Source organism: Anabrus simplex, chromosome 2 (assembly GCF_040414725.1).
Source record: "Anabrus simplex isolate iqAnaSimp1 chromosome 2, ASM4041472v1, whole genome shotgun sequence".
NCBI classification, from domain to species: Eukaryota; Metazoa; Arthropoda; class Insecta; order Orthoptera; family Tettigoniidae; genus Anabrus; species Anabrus simplex.
The window spans coordinates 824,571,287-824,591,809 of NC_090266.1; the positions used below are offsets into that span (position 1 = coordinate 824,571,287).

Here is a 20,523-nt window from a genome sequence, read left to right on the forward strand (position 1 = left end):
CAGGGGCCATGGCCAGAAATACTTGCAAGCTTACAACATCGTGTCAGATTTTGGACATAGACTGCAGGAAACAAAAATATTCTAGGGATCCTGGGGCTTGTGCCGTGGTTGAGATATGTGCTGTGTTTAAGTTGCAGCGTTGGGAGGACTGTGACAGGACTGTGAGCTGCAAGTTAGTTCCTCTTTCTGTGCCATATAAGTAACCTTTTTATAAAGAAGCCAAAACTATGTGCATCCTCGGTTATGAAAAAGTTTTTTTATACTGACAGTAGCAAGACAGATCGCGGGTGTTCTATAGGTAGGTATATATATTTTGTCAAATGCCCGGGGACTGATTGGAACCTCAAATGGCACCATCAAAAGTGCGGGTAACTATTTTGTAATTAGCGGGCTTGATAACTCAGTTCCAATGGTTCTACCATCTCATCAAGGCGGCCGAGGCTTGAATCGCAGTCGGTGCATGAAACGTTTTTAAAATGGGAAGTCACGTTCTATTGATTAGGCTTCTACTTAAAACAATAGATCCCGTCCCTTACCTTTCTTTAGCACTTTTGAGCCATAACCGCATCATTTATGGTGGTGTATTTTAAGTATCCAACCATACTTCGTGCTTACTTTGCACCATAAAATTGAGTGAATGCAGTAGCATACCCACAAACTAATTTCAGTGGGTGGGGGTACAAGCCCAGGCCAGTAGCGTGGATACAACTTTTCCTTGGAAGGGGTTGTGATAAGATTTATTTATAATTTGCTTTACGTCGCACCATAGGTCTTATGGCGACGATGGGAAAGGAAAGAGCTAGGGGTGGGAAGGAAGCGGCCGTGGCCTTAATTAAGGTACAGCCCCAGCATTTGCCTGGTGTGAAATTGGGAAACCACGGAAAACCATTTTTTGGCTGCCGACAGTGGGTTCGAACCCACTATTTCCCGGATGCAAGTTCACAGGTGTGCGCCCCTAACCGCACGGCAAACTCGCCCGGTGGATATGAAAAGAAAGCCGGTCCTACCGAGTGCGGTGGCGGATCTTCAGTAGATATTGATGGTATTGTTACCATGTAATTATATCCAACAATCGAAATCATAGCTTCTGTACTCTTAACATAAACCGGCTGCATTATTGAAACTGTTCGTAAAATTGATAATATTTTGTGAGGAAGTAGAATCATCATTTAATTTGTCTCCCTAAAAAAAAAAGAACCACTTCAGTACCACGCCCCGTGAAGGTGGACTACCTTCCAGGTCGTAGATACTTCGATTACGGGAGACTCGTGGCCAATTCTATTGCACTCACAAACAAGGTTGTATCCTCCCCTCCCATGCCTTTCTTAACTCTGTCAGTGCCGGGAATCGAATGCAGGATGCCTTAAGTAAAATTCTAAAATAAGGAGACCTAAACGTAAACAGCCGCCCCCACTCCGGTGTAAGGGTAGCGAGCTTGCCTCTTACCGGAGGCCCCGGGTTCGATTCCCGGCCAGGACAGAGATTTTTACCTGGATCGGAAGGCTGGTTCGAGGTACACTCAAGCCACGTGCAGATAATTGAGGAGCTATCTGATTGTGAGATGGCGGCCCCGTCTAGAAAACCAAGAATAACGGCGGTAAGGATTCGCCGCGCTGACCACACGACACCTCGTAATCTGCAGACCTTCGGGCTGAACAGCGGTCGCTTGGTAGGTGTTGGCCCTTCGGGGCTGTTACGCCATAGAGTTTGGTTTCGAAAAGTAAACAAAAAAAAAGGAAGCGACATCCCTGCAAGGCTCTTTAGATTCCAGCTAGTTCTTCCGTCCGGTCTCGTGCATTTAGGACAGTTGGAAAACGTACGCCTTAATAAATGCTCCTCATAAATCTTTTGTAAAAATACTAACTGCATCTATTTAAAACAATCATCGCAAACGCCTCCTCTTCATGTGGTTCAGTTGGTTGAGTCGCTGTCCTTCTGAGTCGAAGTTCGCAGGTTCAAATCCTGGCTTGGTCGGTGGCCCTTAAAATGGTGTTGAAATGTCAACAGCTCCATGTCGTTGGTTTCTGGCACGTTAATAAAAATTATACATATGAATATTTGCGTCACAAAACTGTAACTTTATACTACTATATTCTGTATACCAGGTTTGCGAGGGAAACTAATAGGACAAGGTAAACCCAATCTAGCAAATGTCGTGACGTGTATTTTTCTTTACCAACCAACAAAATATCTATACCCATACCCCTTACATTCTATGTATATGTTGTGTGTGTGTGTGTGTGTGTGCGTGCGCGTGTGTATTTCTTTGCCACATTACTTGTATAAAATGTCACTTCTTTATAGCTTATCACATGACCATTATTATAATAAAATTACTGTATTTATTCTAAACCAGAGTATTGCATCTTTATTCAAATGATATATTCATGCACTCATTTCACTTCTACTCGGGATATATGAAATGCTGCAGTTATGTTGGGATGGGAATAACAGAGGTTGGCGCAGAAGGGTTGTCGTCCAAGGAGTCCAGACACCCCAGGAGATTTTTTTTGCTAGTGGCTTTACGTCGCACCGACACAGATAGGTCTTATGGGGACGATGGGACAGGAAAGGCTTAGGAGTTGGAAGGAAGCGGCCGTGGCTTTAATTTAGGTACACCCCCAATAGTTGCCTGGTGAATATGGGAAACCACGGAAAAACATCTTCAGGGCTGCCGGAAGTGGGATATGAACCCACTATCTCCCGGATGCGAGCTCACAGCCGCGCGCCCCTAATGCACGGCCAACTCGCCCGGTCCCAGGAGTTTTAACGAATCTACTTTTATTAAGCATTTTATATATAACTCGCTTTCGCTCGTTGGGGGCTCCGCCCCAAACCCTCCATTCCTCTGCATTACAAGTGGTCACATGGAAAATAACTGTTACGAACCGGTACTTTGTTACGAAAAACGGATTGCGCCAGCAAACGTCCCATATATTCGCTTACATATTTGCTCCTATAATATTCACGATTTGTAGCAAAGATAGTGTGAAACGTTTTGACGTGGTGCAAATTACGTACGATTCTCACAAGATAAGAAATTATTTTCCTAAAGTAACGGGGAGCTATAGTCTTGAAACTTGGTAGGTTTATCGCACTTGAAACGCTCTACATTTCTGTTACTTGACGTTTTGTCGTATCTGGATTGAGATCACAGTAGGTTGTTTTAGATCCTTGGATTAGGAGTACAGTATTTACGTATTACCTTCGTTTTTCCATTTGTACAGGGTGCTAGAATCATGCATTTTGTTCACATATGATCCACGAACGTTCAAATGAGCCGAAAAAATGAAAATGTGAAAAATAGACGTTAAATCTGAAAAATGTAGCTCCATCTAAGGCATAAGGGATCAAGATACGACTAAAATTCCCTGGAGCGAAGTTTTAGATCTATTCATGATGGGATCCGAACGTCTTGTCCATTTGGCGGTACGACTTACAGTTAGCCACCAAAAACCTCGAAATGATAGTTAGCACCATCATCAAAATTGCTTCCACATTTCGATAATTTCTGGATGTAAAAAGTTAAACATTGTAACTCTTTCAAATTACTCCGTCGGTTGCAGGCCAAGTTTTGTAACTGCGCCAAATTTAAATTTTCTGGCGCACTGAAACATATCATCCACAATTTAGTTTAGGGAAAGGGAAGTAAAAATAACAAAAAATCAACGTTTGGAACTTTTCCACAGGTTACAGCTTAATAGCTATTATATTGCCAACTTTCAAGTTTCTAGCTCGTGCCGTAGTGGGTAAACATTTAAATTATCCAGTGATCCAAACGGTTTTATATTAGTGAAGGGACATTCGATACATTTTACTGAATCGATTCATTTGATTCCGTTCACGTTACTGAATCGATACAGTGAACCGATTCACGGCATATTTGTCACCGCTCCTACTGCATCTGTGTAGTATGTGCTTGTAAGACAGCAGCAACAGCATTCAGTGCTCGCAGCTGCCATCTGGTCTTCATACTATGAACTCCTTTCTTAGAAAAAATAATGCTAGTCACTCTAATACATCGAAGGTTTCCGGTGACGCAGGGTGGGAAAGGTTAGGATTAGGAAGGTAGCAGCCATGGCCTGAGTTAAGGTACAGTCCTGGTGTGAAAATGGGGAAAACTACGGAAAACCATCTTAACGGCTGCCGACAGTGGGATTCGAACCCACCATCCCCCGAATGCAAGCGCATAGCTACACAATACTAAAAGCACGACAACTCGCTCAGTCATTTTTGAAAATATGTATTTTTCTATCAGCTGAGGATTTTTTAAGTCGTCATATTTTGTATAGGCTACCCGAGATGTACAGTAGCCCGCTGGTTTTCTGATCCAACATACTGTTGGTTAAGTTATTGCGTCTGTCCACATATGAATGAAGTCTTGTGCAACGACGTGACATATGAACTGAGAGAATATTGAGCCGTTCTTCCCAATATAAAACAGGTACTTTTGAGTGGTCATGAGCATGACTCAGTCATAGGGCAGGCTAGAGTAGAGTTTAATTGTCAAATGTCAACTAAGCTATAATACTAAGATTCATTAAATTAATAAATAGTATAACCTAATAGCCTACCTACTTACTAGCTACTTCAGAATTATGATTTGACTACCTTTTTAACACTGCAAATAAATCCATCTAATTATTTAAACCTCCCTGTAAGAAGAGGACAGTGATTGCAAATGGGTATTATTTTCAAATGAGCTGAGCTCGAGAATCCATTATAGCATACGATTCTTTCAGTGTACTGTACCATGGCTCACTGTATGTCTCGTTGCAGTGGAAGTTCGGCTCTCCGCCAGTGTGCCGATAAGGAGCCGTGCATCTTGTGTCTCACTGAGCCATGCTCGTTCACGATTCTTTCGATGTGCCATGGCTCGCTGCAGCGGAAGCTCGGCTCCCCGTCAACGTCCAGTGAGTGCACCACTCAGCACTGTCCGCTGGGAGTAAGCTGAATCGTGTGCCGTGAGCTCGCCGTTCCTGTGAATCGATTCACTCGGACACTTGAATGAATCGATACACTGCTTCGAATCATGCATTCAGTAGCCAACACTATTTTATATATCTAATATAGAGCCAGGCAATGTGCACGCTAAATAGTGGAGACTTTCATTTGGAAATCTATTGCGACCAAACGGTACGTCATATCAAAGTACGGATTGCGACACCAGACGAACCTTTTAGTCGCTTACATTACTGTCTTAGGCATTTTCTGGTATCTCGCATATTTATACCATAGAAAGAGGTGAACGTTTCAATCCATGTAAAATTTCGTCCGCTTTTCACAAGTTGAAAAATGATTTTGCCAACTTAGCACACAGCTACAGTCTTGAAACTTCGCAGGCTGGACGACGATGAAACGACCTACAATTTTAGTTATCTGAGATTTTGCCGTATCTCCATGGGCTTCACCGTAAATTGCTTAAGAAGCATACATTATGCTGAAATTAGATGAGTGTTTCCACATATTCCTTCCGTTTTCCCATACATTCAAGGCAGCTAGAATAATAATGGTCGGTCTACATATGGCCAATGGTCGTGCCAAATATCGTGCTGAATTTCATGCATCTATCTGTTTTATGAGTGTGTGAATCTAAAATAATTTATGGAAATTTAACAAAATTGACCAAAACCGGGGAAATGATGCTCAATCTAAGGTAGAAGGAGTCGAGATACGACAAAAAGTCATAGGACCAAAGTTTTAGCTCTCCTCATTTCAGGAAACGAAAGTGCAATCCGTTTATTGATAGCGATTACCGTTGAGCCGCAAGATAGCTCGAAACGAAAGCCTGCACCGTCATAAAATTTGGCTTAATATTTCGAATATTTTAGTGGGTAAAATGTTAAATATTTGAACTTCTAACAATTTCTACGTCGGTTACAGGCTGGGAGCTAGAGCTTCGCCAAATTTTAATTTTGTAGGGCACTGCATCATGGCGTCCGCAATTATGTTTGGGGGGAGGGGGGGAAGTTTATAATTTGAATGTTTTGGAATTTTTCCGTAGGTTGCGGGCTAATAGCTATCACATTGCAAAATTTCAAGTTTCTAGCTCACCTGGAAGTGCGCAAACATTAATGTCAGTCAGTCAGTCAGTCAGTCAGTTAGCCTTGTGGCTTTATATAATAGGGATGTATCATATTATTAGCTACCGGAATCCACATGAATCCATCACTCTTACTCGGATCCAAGGGCACTCATTTACTTTTTAGGTATTCTATACCATCTAAACTCTGGAAGTTTGGACACCTATCAAAATAAAATTCTGAATTAAGAACTACCTTAATGGGGCCCCCAAGCTGAAACCCTGGCTACGCTACTGATATCAAGTACCGGTAAGTCTTATTATCCACTGCATGGTATCATGAATCCAAATGAAAGCCCATATATTTTCTGGGTGATTTGCTTGTTAACTGTTTGTTGTGTGTATTAGGAGGAAGGTCCAAATTTTATACTTTATGGGGTGAATAGGAACGAATGTTTGCTTTAACTAAATTAATTCCTTCTTCTTTTAATGACCTGTTGAGTGGGAAATATTTACTTCTATTAATGTTCAAACATAACCTTGGCCATATATACTACTGTTCAAAATATTTTATTTGTTTCTCACTCAGTAAATTTGTTTTATTCTTTCAGAAATGCCTAGAAAACACAAATCCAATGGACAAAGACAATAAGGAAGATATGTTCCTGAGAAAATGTCTCATGCACTACAAGAAATTGGAAAGGGGACTGGCCTACAAAAAGTGTAGTGAAAAATTTGATATTCCAGTTGGTGTTCTCGACAGTCATTTTAGATGTTTGAGAAAGGACCACGCACTTACAAAACAAGGCAGGAAGACTGTTTTATCTCCTAAAATTGAAGAACATATCGCATCTAGATAGTCATGTTCAATTTGGGGTTATCCTATGGATGTAACTGATTTGCAGTTGATCTTAGTGCTTGTAAATTACGTGTCGGTCATTATCAATTTTGTAGAAATATTAGTTATTAAAACATCATGACATGTATATTGTTCCTTTTCACCCACTATGAAGGTAGAATATAATTTTGCACAGGTTTAAATGTATGATCCTATTCACCCCGACAGTAGGGTGAATAGGAAGGCTGATATTCATAGATACATGTTCGAAATTATATTGCAAAATGGTGTTACAAAACTGATCCCTATGAAGATCAAAGGTAGTAACAACATTTCCAGTGTAAAATGCTGAATATAATTACGTCGGTGAGAAAACACGTGAAAAAAATCTAAAAAATTATTCCTATCCACCCTATTCTATGGTAGAGTAAAGGGAGGAAGGAAAGCAGCAACTGGGAAGCAAAGGTGATGGGAGAAATCCATGCTGCTGTTGATGAAACTTCCAGTTATATTTTTCATTGGGTAAAGAAATATTCTTCTACAAAGGGTTAAGTATTTGTTAAACCATTAGTCCAATGTTATGCTCATGTTTAACCTAACGTAACCTTCACACAACATAAATATTGGGAACTCAACAGGGTACTGTATACCTTTAAAAATTGTTTGTACTTTTGAAGGGTTTATTTAGCCTCAAGTAATACAAAAAAGACAAATTATCTAACATAAAATTTTCTTATATCCATTTGTAATGAAAAGAGTAACACCATTTTATCATTCTACAAATGAGATGACAAACCACAGCATGGATATAAATAGAATTTTTTCCTACATAATCCATGTTCTTTATGATGAAAATCTTAAGTCCTAACAAACTTCAAATTTTTTTTTGAGTAAGAGTACACAAAATAAAAAATTAAAAAACCTCACTATTAATGTAAGTACTTCCTGAACGACCATCATTTGGCAAAAATGGAACATTCTTTATCACAAACTCATCCTGCACATGCACAAATGGTTCCATATGCTGCTCATTAAGTGCAAGACTAAACATTTCTTGAATTTTTTTTTTGTCATCATATAATAGTTCCAATGAAAAATTATTTTCATACTAAATTCACTCAAGTTACTATTTCTCCTATCACTCCAAGCTAGTGAAAAATTGGAAACATGGCAAGAAATTATAGCAATGCTTAAAACATAAAAAACTATAAATATGACACAAATCAATGCACATTTCAGACAATTTTACTGCTCATACAAACAGTAACAACAAACACAAAAATTAAACTTATTAACTAAAAGGAGTATATACAAAAAAATATAGGAGACAGCTGTAAGATTTATTTCTCTAAAAGCAGACTGCAGCTGTACATAATGCTGAGAACACATTATTTTATTACTATTAGTGACATGTATAGCTATAACATGTTTTTATTCTCATTATTAGTACAAAGCCTCCCATGGGGCAGCTGCATTTCAATTTCACGTCAGTACATGCAGGATGTTTAAAACTGAAAGTCTTATCATTATGATTCAGATCCACCCAAGACTTTAGATACTGTGGTGTATATGGTTTACATTTCGAAAGGTATCTTCCCCTTTTTATTTCATTCAAATAAAAAGGAAGATGCAACCTTGACTCATTAAATCACTACCGTATACATTCAAAGAAATATTTCTCCAGCTGCTCATTAAAAACATTTTTTGTTTTAATAAAAAACACACACAATGATTCTCAATCATAGTTAATTGCACGAAGTTGGCAAGTTTTATATACATTAACTCAATTAATCAGCCCAGTAGTCAGATACAAAGATTTCTGACTTCCCTGATTCAAACCATGTCTATAAAAACTACTTAAAAATGCTCTTTTTCAGCCTTTGGTTTATATACAACACAAATCTAGCAAATTCCTACATTTTATTTCCTCTTAAGCACTGTCGATTCGGGGATAAAAATCTCCGAAGAATCTCCAAAGAAATCTGAAACAATACAGAAGATAAAGCCACAATTTATTTAAAAAATCTTAAAACCTTCCACAAGGAAACATTTCCAACTAACTTAAAAGTAATTAAATAGCAATAACAGAATACTTAGCAAAATTATATGACAGAAAGACGGAGATGGAGGGGGAATATATTTATTGTACATATAGAAAGAACTACAGATTTGTGCATTAATCAAAAAACAGACACAGAAATAAAAATGTTAAAGATGGTAATAGGAGAGGACAGGAAGATGGTTCATCAAGCAATAACTGGGTCAATTAGCATTTATGATCACGCAAAAGATGTGAAGTAAAGTACTCTTCTACGATTGCATTTTGGACAGCCCGTAAAAAACTTGTCAAAATAAAAACACAGAAAAACTTCAGCAATTACATAGAGCAGCAGTTCTTAAACAGTGGATCATGGATGCCTCAGGGTCCTTGTGCTTATAGTCAAGAGGTCCACAAGTGAAACTACATTTTACTTACTTGAATTCATTAGGAGAAACCTAAAATCACGTCATGCAATCCCAATCAATCTTTAATTACAGTCAACTGCTAATACTTCAATTAATGTAAAATGGTAAAACTCTTATCTAGGAAGGATCCTTGGATATATAATGTCTGTAATTCAACATTTAGAAATTTGGGTGACAAGGTCCATCCCATGAAATTAATGACCAATCTGTAATTAGCAAGTTGGAAGATAACAATTGAGTGAAATGATTTTTATAGCTTCTGGCCAACTGGGTAATATATCTTGTAAGCCTGTTGAGTTCAAGGTTGCATGAATTAAACCCTGGTGGAGTTGGTTGGGAGATAAAGAGTCCTGTTATTTGAGAAATCCTTGTTGGAAGACGTACGTATTTTCAGAATCATTTCGCCACAGAAAAGTTCCAGCTCACCAGCGTCCCTTAAAAATCATTGAAGGATTAAGGGACATTAAAACATACTAATATTGCCCAGATATTAACGAGAAATTGTGTTTTTGCATAGTTGTTGGTTTCTGTACACTGCATCATATTTTCACTATTTTGTATACAGGCTGTTTTAAAAAGAATATATGTATTTTGAATGCATATATTTATTAAACTGTAAGACACATGAATATGAAACATTACACACATATTTATGAACCTCTAAAGTTCAGATTACAGATGTTCAATATGTCCTCCATCAGCGACAAGAACAATACCATATCGATACTCAAATTCCTCCCATACTCGGGCAAGCATGTCCTTCGTCACTGATGTTATGGCAGTACAGATCTGGTTTTTCAACTCTTCCAGGTTCTGTGGGAGTGGTGGTTACATAAACGTTGTCTTTAATGAAACCCCACAGGAAGAAGTCACAGGGTGTCAAATTCGGTGACCGTGGAGCCCAGCTGAGACATGCTAAGTCGCCAGCTCCTTGTGACCAATCCAATGTTTCGGTAGAGTTTCATTCAGATATTCACGCACTTGGCGACTCCAGTGAGGGGGTGCCCCATTTGTCGAAAAATGAAATTGTCTTCGTGCAGCCTCGGAAACAACCAGTTTTGTAACATAGCGAGATACTGCTGACCATTAACCGCGTTTCCATCAAAGAAGAATGGGTCATAAACAGATGATCGGGATATCGCACAAAACACATTGATTTTCGGCGAATCTCATACACGTTCAATGACTGCATGTGGGTTCTGTAGGTCCCAAATTTGAACATTGTGTTTGTTCACCTGACCACTAACATGAAAATTCACTTCATCACTGAAGACAATGTGTTGTGCGAAGGTATTATCATTGTCAATAGCATCAAGAATCTCGTTACAAAATGCCACACACTTGCGTTAATCATCAGGACGCAGAGCTTGTAACAGCTGTAACTTGTACGGCTTCATAACCAACCGACGTCTCAAAACACGCCAAATTATTGTTGCAGGTAGTAGTAACTCCCGACTGGCACGACGAGTTGATTTCGCAGGACTGCGTTGGAAAGCAGTTTCAATTCATGCAACATTTTCTTCAGGAACACGAGGGCAGCCAGGACTCTTTCCTTTACATACACATCCTGTATCTACAAACTGTCGATGCCATCTGCGAATGTACCACCCATTCGGAGGATCAATTTGGTACCTCAACATGAAACATCTTTGCACTGAATCACGGAATTGCACTACGCAAACTCGCAAACAGAAAATGATTTGTCGTGGAGTAGCCATTCTAAACATATGACGGTTACGGAGCAAACCAGAAGACAACTGACATCTAGCGGCTATTAATATATGTTAAACTAGACTATGTATTTGTTTCTCCAATAGCCGAGCCGAGGCGCAGTGATCGGTAGTTTGGACAAAATAATACTTTGTGATACGTATATCCTTTTTGAAATACCCTGTACTCTAAACCATATTACTGCTTTAGTGAGGTGTATTTAATGATTATGGTCTTAATGGTCTTTCAATATAGTACAGTAACTATTTTCTCCTGATCCATACACAATTCTCCCAGTTAGATCACTTTGCCGGAGAAAATATATATTTATCAAAAATAACTTGTCCTGACTGACTGACTAACGGACTGACTGACTGACAGACTGATTCATCATCGCCGAGCCAAAACTACTGGACATAAAGAAATGAAATTTTGGGGATACATTCATATTAAGGCGTAGGTGCTCGCTAAGAGAGGATTTTTGGACATTCCGTCGCTAAGGGGGTGAAAAGGGGGGTGAAATTTTAAAATGTGTGTATCTATATCTCAAAACTTTGAAAGTTTACAAATGTAAAAATTGGTATTTAGAATCTTCTTTAAAAATAAGGAAACACATATTAAAATCCCAAAAGGAGGGGGTGAAAATGGGTGAAAAAGGGGTTGAATGCCTTTAATCAGGATACTGGTACTTATATCTCAGAAACTGAAGGTATTACAGACCTGAAAATTGGTACTTTTGATCTCTTTTAAAAATAAAGAAACACATATTTATGTTTTTGGAAAATCCAATTAATGGGAGGGTGAAAAGGGGGGTTATTTTTTAAAATTAATGCATCTATATCTCAAGACATTGAAAGTTTACAGATGTAAAAATTGGTATTTAGAATCTTCATTAAAAATAAAGAAACATGTATTTTTATGTTTTCGGATAATCCCAATAGAAGGGGTGAAAAGGGGTGAAAAATGGGTTGAATGCCTTTAATGAGGATACTTATATCTCAGAAACTGAAGACATTACAGAACTGAAAATTTGTATATGGGATCTCCTTTAAAAATAAAGAAACAGGTATTTTTTGTTTTTGGGAAATCCAATTAATGGGGGGTGAAAAGGGGGTGAATTTTTAAAATAAGGTATGTATATCTCAAAACTTTTAAAGTTTATAGAAGTAAAAATTGGTATTTAGAATCTCCTTTAAAAATAAAGAAACACGTACTTTTGTTTTCGGAAAATCCCAATAGGAAGGGTGGAATAGGGTGAAAAATGGGTTGAATGTCTTTAATGAGGCTACTTATATTTCAGAACCTGAAGATATTACAGACCTGAAAATTGGTATTTGGGATCTATTTTAAAAATAAAGAAACTGGTATTTTTTCGTTTTTGGAAAATCCAAATAATGGGGGGTGAAAAGGAGGTTGAAGTTTTTAAAAGGAGTTTATCTACATTTTTAAAGTCTAAAAGTTTACAGATGTAAAAATTGGTATTTAGAATATCCTTTAAAAATAAAGAAACATTTTTTTTTCGGAAAATCCCAATAGGAGTGAAAAAGGAGTTGAATGCCTTTAATGACGATACTTATATCTCAGAAACTGAAGATATTACAGACCTGAAAATTGGTATTTGGGATCTCCTTTAAAAATAAAGAAACATTATTCTTTTGCTTTTGGAAAATCCAAATAGTGGGGGGTGAAAAGGGGGTGGATTTTTAAAATGAATGCATCTATATCTCTTTAACTTTAAAAGTTTGCACATGTATCATTGACATTTAGAATCTCCTTTAAAAATAAAGGATCAAGTATGTTTTTTTTTTGTTTTCTGTAAATCCCAATAGAAGGGGTTTAAAAGGGTGAATAAAGGGTTGAATGCCTTTAATGAGGATACATATATCTCCGAAACTAAAGACATTACAGAACTGAAAATTTGTATATGGGATCTCCTTTAAAAATAAAGAAACGTATTTTTTTTGTTTTGGAAAATCCAATTAATGGCGGTTAAACAGGAGTGACAAATTGGGGTGGATTTTTTGAAAGACTGCATCTACAGAATATCTGAGAAACGTAAAATGTTACAGACGTAAAAAGTGGTATTTGGAATCTCCTGTAAATGTAAAGAAACGTAGGTGGTTTGTTTTTGGAAAGTCCACGTAAGGGGAACTAAAATGAGGTGAAATTTTAAAATGAGATTTTCTACAGTATATCTCAAAAAACTTAACATGTAAGAAAAGTGAAAAATGGTATTTTTCTCTATTAAAAATAAAGAAGCGGGCATTTCTAGTTTTCGGAAATAACACTTGAATGGAGAGGGGGGGTAAAAGTAACTGAAAATGGTGTTGAATTCTTTTAATTAGGCTACTGATATCTCAAAAATGAAGATGTTACAGACATGAATTTTGATAACCGGAATCTGCTTTAAAAGTAAAGAAACACGTATTCTCGGAAAATCCAATGAAGAGGGAGGGGGGGGGGGGAAGGTGAGAGAACTGAAAATTAATTGACTTAATTGTATTAGAATACTTACATGTAATAAAAACTGAAGTTGTTACAGACGTGAAAATTGGTACTTGGATCTCCTTTAAAAACAAAGAAAACCGCGTTTTGGCGGGGGGGAAATTATCTTGGAGGGCGGGAGTGAAAAGGAGTTGAATTCCTTTCATGAGGACACATAAATCAAAAATTGAAAAAGTTAGAGTCGTGATAATTGGTATTTAGAAGATCCTTTACTATTAAAGAAACAAGTATTTTTTGCCGGAAAATTCTCTTGGGGGAGGGGGAGGAGTGTGAAATGAAGTGAAAAAAGTGAATTATTTTTATGGGGATATCTATATATCTCAAAACTGAAGGTAATAGACGTGAACATTGGTGTTTGGAATCTCGTTTAAGCATAAAGAAACACGATAATATTTAATTTTTTTTGGGGGGGGGGAATAAACATAACGGGGGTCGGGTGTAAAAGGAGGTGAGACCAATTGATTTTACTGTTCATAATGTAGTTATAAGGAGCCTCCGTTGTTCTGGCGGCAGCGCGCCGGCCTCTCACAGCTGGGTTCCGTGGTTCAAATCCCGGTCACTCCATGTGACATTCGTGCTGGACAAAACGGAGGCGGGACAGGTTTTTCTCAGGATACTCCGGATTTCCCTGTCATCATTCATTCCAGCAACACTCTCCAATATCATTTCATTTCATTTGTCACTCATTAATCATTGCCCCAGAGGAGTGCGACAGGCTTCGGCAGCCGGCACAATTCCTATTGTCGCCGCTAGATGGGGGCTTTGTTCATTCCAGTCCTGACCCTGTCGAATGACTGGAAACAGGCTGTAGATTTTCAATGTACTTATTCTGATCATAAACCGATAATTTTTAATCTTTCCTAGGTTCCTTTTCAAGAGCCATCTTTCCCTTCGGAGAACGTTCTTAGATTACAGTAGATTCTCCTGGCACATAAATAAAAATTTAAACACATTTGAAATAAACGATAGGAATGAGATTGGTCGTCCAATTGTTCACCCCTATAATAATGTCAATAATGCACGGAAGTATGTCATTCGTATCGCCAGAATTCCCGCACACTTGCCTACGCGCGACAATGGTGCTGGTCACATTGTCAACAATGACAATGGCAGCAGATGTAATTTACCGCCAAGTAGCGGTCTTGCATCTTGCTGTGGGGTCCAGAACATCTATAATAATAATAATAATAATAATAATAATAATAATAATGTTCTGGACTGTCGTCAAATGTGCGGACCGCGCTGGAAACGGTTCCTGGACGGATAATGACTAAGAATGCAGTCCGGCCGCGGGTTCAGTACCGCCAAGGCACACAAGACGACACCACGCCGGATCACCTGAAGGATTTGATCCATATTAAAAATGCTTATAGGAAAAGATGGCAAAATTTAGGGACCCAACTGACCGGGTGGAATACCTGGACCTAGCCCGCGAAGTACGAAATCGATTGCTGGAAAGAAAGATTGAAAAATGGGAGGAAACTTGCTGTAATCTATTAGAAAACGAGTCAGATCACGAATTTTGGCGGATTATATATAAAACAATAAGTATTCAATTATAAATTTCAGTATAATACCGTAGCGAAGCACGGGTATCTTGCTAGTCTATATATATAAAATAACTTGTCCTGACTGGCTGGCTGACTCACTCACTGATTCATCATCGCCGAGCCAAAACACACTGTACATAAAGAAGTGAAATTTTGGGAAAACATTCTTATTAACATGCAGGTGCTCGCTAAGGGAGGATTTTTGGATATTCCGTCCCCAAGGGGGTGAAAAGGGGTGAAATTATCTCAGACACATAACATATTACAGATTTGAAAACTGGTATTTGGAATTTGGAGTAAAAGTAAAGAAACAATTTTTTTCGGAAAATCCACTTAAGGGGAACTGAAAAAGGGGCTGAATTTTTAAAATTAGCGTATCTACAGTATATCTTAAGAACTAAAGATGCTGCAGACGTGAAAACTGGTCTTTGGAATCTCCTTTAAAAATAAGGGAACACGTATTCTTTGGTTTTCGGGAAAAACCCTTAACGGGTGGGGGGGGGGGTGGGGTGAAAGAATTGAAAAATTAGTTGATATGTATGAGAATGGATATATATACCAAAAATCTAAAGATATTACAAACGTGAAAACTGGTATTTGGAATATCCTTTAAAAATAAATAAACACGCATTTGGCGGGGGAAAACGGAAATGAATTCCTTTTACGAGGATACATATATCTCAAAAGCTGAAGACGTTACAGTCATGATAATTGGTATTTGGAATCTCTTTTAAAGAAACGGATACTGCTTGTTTTTGGAAAATTCACTTGAGTGGGGAGTGTGAAAGGAAGTAAAAAATTGAATTCGGAAACTCCTTTAAAAATAAAGAAACGTGCATTTTTGGGGGGAGGGGAGTGGAGTGAAAAATGAGTTGAATCCTTTTCATGAGGATACTTATATCTCAAAAACTGAAGACGTTACAGACATGAAAATTTGTATTTGGAATTTTCTTTCAAAGTAAAGAAACACGTAATATTTTGTCTTTGGAAAATTCACTTACGGGGAGTGAATTAATCGAAAGATTAGTTCAATACTTTGTATGAGGATACTTACATCTCAAAAACTAAAGATGTTATAGACGTAAAAATTAGTATTTGGAATCACCTTTAAAAATAAAGAAACAGGCATTTGGGGGGGGGGGGGTGGAATCAACTTGGGTGCGGGGCGGGTGAAAAAGGAGTTTATATCCTTTTTATGAGGACAAATATATCTCAAAACTGAAGATGTTACAGTCATGATAATTGGTATTTGGAAGCTCTTTTATACATAAAGAAACAAGTGTTTTTGGTTTATAGAAAATTCACCTAAGGGGGAGGGCGAAAGGAAGTGAAAAAGTTTAATTCTTTTTATGGAGAAATTTATATCTCAAAAACTTAAGATTACAAACGTGAAAATTTGTATTTGGAATCACCTTAAACATAAAGAAACACGCATTTTTGGACGGTGGGAATCAACTTAACGGGCTGGGGTGAGAAAGGAGTTGAATTCTTTTTACGAGGATACTTATATCTAAAAAAACTGAAGATGTTAATGACGTGAAAATTGGTATTTGGGATCTCCTTTAAAAATACAGAAACACGCATTTTTGGGAAGGGGGAAATCAATTTAACGGGTAGGAAATTAGGGGGGGGGGTGAAAAAGGAGTTGAATTACTTTTATGAGGATACTTATATCTTCAAAATCTGAAAATGTTACACATGTGAAAATTAGTATTTGGAATCTCCTTTGAAAATTAACACGCATATGGTTTTTTTTTCGGAAAATCGACGTGATTGGTTTGGGGTTGAAAATAAGTAAATAAAGAGTTGAAATATGTTTATGAGGATACTTTATCTTAAAAACTGAAGCTGTTTCAGACGTGAAAGTTGGTATTTTGAATATCCTTTCAAAAGTAAGAAACACGTACTTTTTGTTTTCGGAAAGTCCACTTAAGGCGGGAGAGGTGTGGAAAGAAGTGCAGAAGAAGAAGTTGAATTTTTTTATGAGTACACATTTATCTCAAAAACTGAAGGTGTTACAGACGTACAGGCATGAAAACTGGTATTTGGAATCTGCTTTAAAAATAATGAAACACGTAGTTTTTGTTTTCGGAAAATCCAGTGAAGGGGCTGAAAAGAATTGGAAAAGCGGGTGAATTTTTACAATGATTACCGGTATATCTACATTATATGTCAAAAACTTAACATGTTAGGGACAAGAAACTTGGTATTTGGAAAGTCCTTTAAAAATATTGGAACATGTGCATTTTTGTTTTCGGAGAACGCACTTAACGGGGGGTGAAAAGAAGTGAAAAATAGTTGAATACTTTTTTATGATGATACTTATATCTAAAAACTGAGGATATTACAGACGTGAAAATTGGTATTTGGAATCTCCTTTAAAAATAAAGAAGCACGTATTTTTGTTTTTGGAAAATGCACCTAGATGGGGTCTGATTGGGGGAAGAACTAATCAAGGGGTTGAATTTCTTTTATGGGGATACTTATGTATGTCTCAAAAATTGAAAATGTTACAGATGTGAGAATAGGTATTTGGAATCTCCTTTAAAAATAAAGAAAGATGTATTTATTTTTTCGACTTGAGAGTAGACTGTTTCTCACATGTACAGTTGTATGTCGCAAGGTCGTCTTAGCCCCAAAACATAATACCACAAACATGATTTGCAAACAATTTCTTGAGTAAATGAAACTCAGTTTTTGGGTGAGTTTTTATACTTTAAGAATGTGCAGATATTGTCTTAGTACAATGCCAAGGAACGATTACTTTGATCAAATTACGAAATCGACGCGAGCGAAGCCACGGGTAATTGCTAGTCTGTATATATAAAATAACATGTTCTGACTGACTGACTGATTCATCATCGCCAAGCCAAAACTACTGAACATAAAGAAATGAAATTTTGAGGACACATTTATATTAGGGTGTAGGTGCTCATATTGTGAGATGGACAGCAGGCAATGGTATGTTGATAAACGGGGCTAAAAGTCAGGTTGTGAGTTTCACAAATAGGAAAAGTCCTCTCAGTTTTAATTACTGCGTTGATGGGGTGAAAGTTCCTTTTGGGGATCATTGTAAGTATCTAGGTGTTAATATAAGGAAAGATCTTCACTGGGGTAATCACATAAATGGGATTGTAAATAAAGGGTACCGATCTCTGCACACGGTTATGAGGGTGTTTAGGGGTTGTAGTAAGGATGTAAAGGAGAGTGCATATAAGTCTCTGGTAAGACCCCAACTAGAGTATGGTTCCAGTGTATGGGACCCTCACCAGGATTACCTGATTCAAGAACTGGAAAAAATCCAAAGAAAAGCAGCTCGATTTGTTCTGGGTGATTTCCGACAAAAGAGTAGCGTTACTAAAATGTTGCAATGTTTGGGTTGGGAAGAATTGAAAGAAAGAAGAAGAGCTGCTCGACTAAGTGGTATGTTCCGAGCTGTCAGCGGAGAGATGGCGTGGATTGACATTAGTAGACGAATAGGTTTGAATGGCGTCTATAAAAGTAGGAAAGATCACAATATGAAGATAAAGTTGGAATTCAAGAGGACAAACTGGGGCAAATATTCATTTATAGGAAGGGGAGTTAGGGATTGGAATAACTTACCAAGGGAGATGTTCAATAAATTTCCAATTTCTATGAAATCATTTCGGAAAAGGCTAGGAAAGCAACAGATAGGGAATCTGCCACCTGGGCGACTGCCCTAAATGCAGATCAGTATTGATTGATTGATTTTCGGGTAATCCGGTGGTGAAAGGTGGGGTGAAATTTTTAAATGAGGATATCTTTATCTCAAAAACTTAGAAGTTTACAGACGTAAAACTTGGTATTTAGAATCTCCTTTAAAAATAAAGAAACACGTGTTTTTCTTCTTCGCAAAATCCCATTAAATTGGTATTTGGAATCTCCTTAAAAAATAAATAAACATGTATTTTCTGTTTTTGAAAAATCCAATGAACAGGGGGTGAACGGGAGTGACAAACGGCGTGCAATTGAAAAAAATCTAGGTCTACAATATATCTCAGACACTTAACATGTTATAGACTTGAAAACTGGTACTTTGAATATCCTGTAAAAGTAAAGACACACAGATATTTTTTTCGGAAAGTCCACTTAAGGGGAACTAAAAAAGGGGGGGTGTATTTTTAGAATGAGCATATCTAGAGTATGTCTCGAAAACTTAGCATGTTACAGGAGTGAAAATTGGTATTTGCAATCCCTTTCAAAAATAAGGAACACGTATTTTTTGTTTTCGGAGAAACCATTTGGGGGAGGGGGCGGGTGGAAAGGGCTGAAAAGTGGGTTGAATTCTTTTTATTAGGATACTGATATGTCAAAGACTGAAGACGTTACAGACGTAAAAATTGGTGACTGGAATATCATAAAGAAATGCATATTTTTTGTTTTCGGAAAATCCACTTAGGCGAGGGTGAAAAAACTGAACAATTAGTTCAATTATTTGTGTAAGTCTACTTATATCTCGAGAACTAAAGATGTTGCAGACATGAAAATTGGTGTTTGGAATCTCCTTTAAAAGTCAAGTAACACACATTGGGGGGGGGGGGAGAATCATAGGGATAGACGAAGGTATGAATATGACAAGCAGATTATAGCAGATGTAGGATGCAATAGTTATATAGAACCTAGCTGATGTACCCGTGCTTCTTTGTGGTTTTCCTACCTGAAGTCGTGAGAGGGAATGTAGTGATTAAAAGCAATGTTATATAAAATGCTCGATCAAATTAATAAACCGCACATTTTCTCACTTTTAACGAACAGTACTACGGTGCCGATCTAACAGTCCAAAGTTCCAGTGCTGCAATGACCAGACCTCAGACAGCCGTGAACACTTCTTTGCCATTATTCCGTTAAATATGCACACTGCTCATTCCAATCAGTGCCTCGGAGTAGGAATTGAATAGCTCGAATGCTGTGATGAACCAGTTTGTTACGTATCAGTAGTATCAGAAATGTATCTAACTCCCCAGCTACTTCCCGTCAATTTTCAGGCAGGCTATTATACTCGGTACGACCGGGTGAGTTGGCTGTGCGGTTAGGGGCACATAGCTGTGAGCTTGGATCCGGGAGGTAGTGGGTTCGAACTCCACTGTCGACAGCCCTGAAGATGGTTTCTCGTGGTCTCTAATTTTCACACCAGGAAAATGCTGGGGCTGTAAAGTAATTAACGTAGGGGCTGCTTCCTTCCCACTCCTAGCCCTTTCGTGTCCCATCGTCGCGATGAGTCCTATCTGTGTCGGCGCGACGTAGAACAAATTAATAAAACTCGGTATACAGCAGTAATCCCATCTATCGGAGATGAATGGCAACGGAGACACAAAGCAAATCACAACAAACAATGGTCAATGTAATGTTATTGTTGATGAATGTTATGAGCTTTCTGTATTGTAGGCCTTCACATTCAGTTTTCTTTCAAC

General features: G+C 37.9%; 1 protein-coding gene across 1 annotated transcript in view; it reads right to left on the reverse strand.

Moving 5' to 3' along the window:
* Positions 1-7,529: 7,529 nt before the first annotated feature.
* LOC136864483 (telomerase-binding protein EST1A) overlaps positions 7,530-20,523 on the reverse strand; it is a 616,383-nt gene continuing 603,389 nt past the window's right edge. Inside the window, exon 27 of the mRNA XM_067141513.2 lies at positions 7,530-8,842. The gene's annotated coding sequence lies outside the window, so the exon portion shown is untranslated. The remainder of the gene's footprint in view (positions 8,843-20,523) is intronic.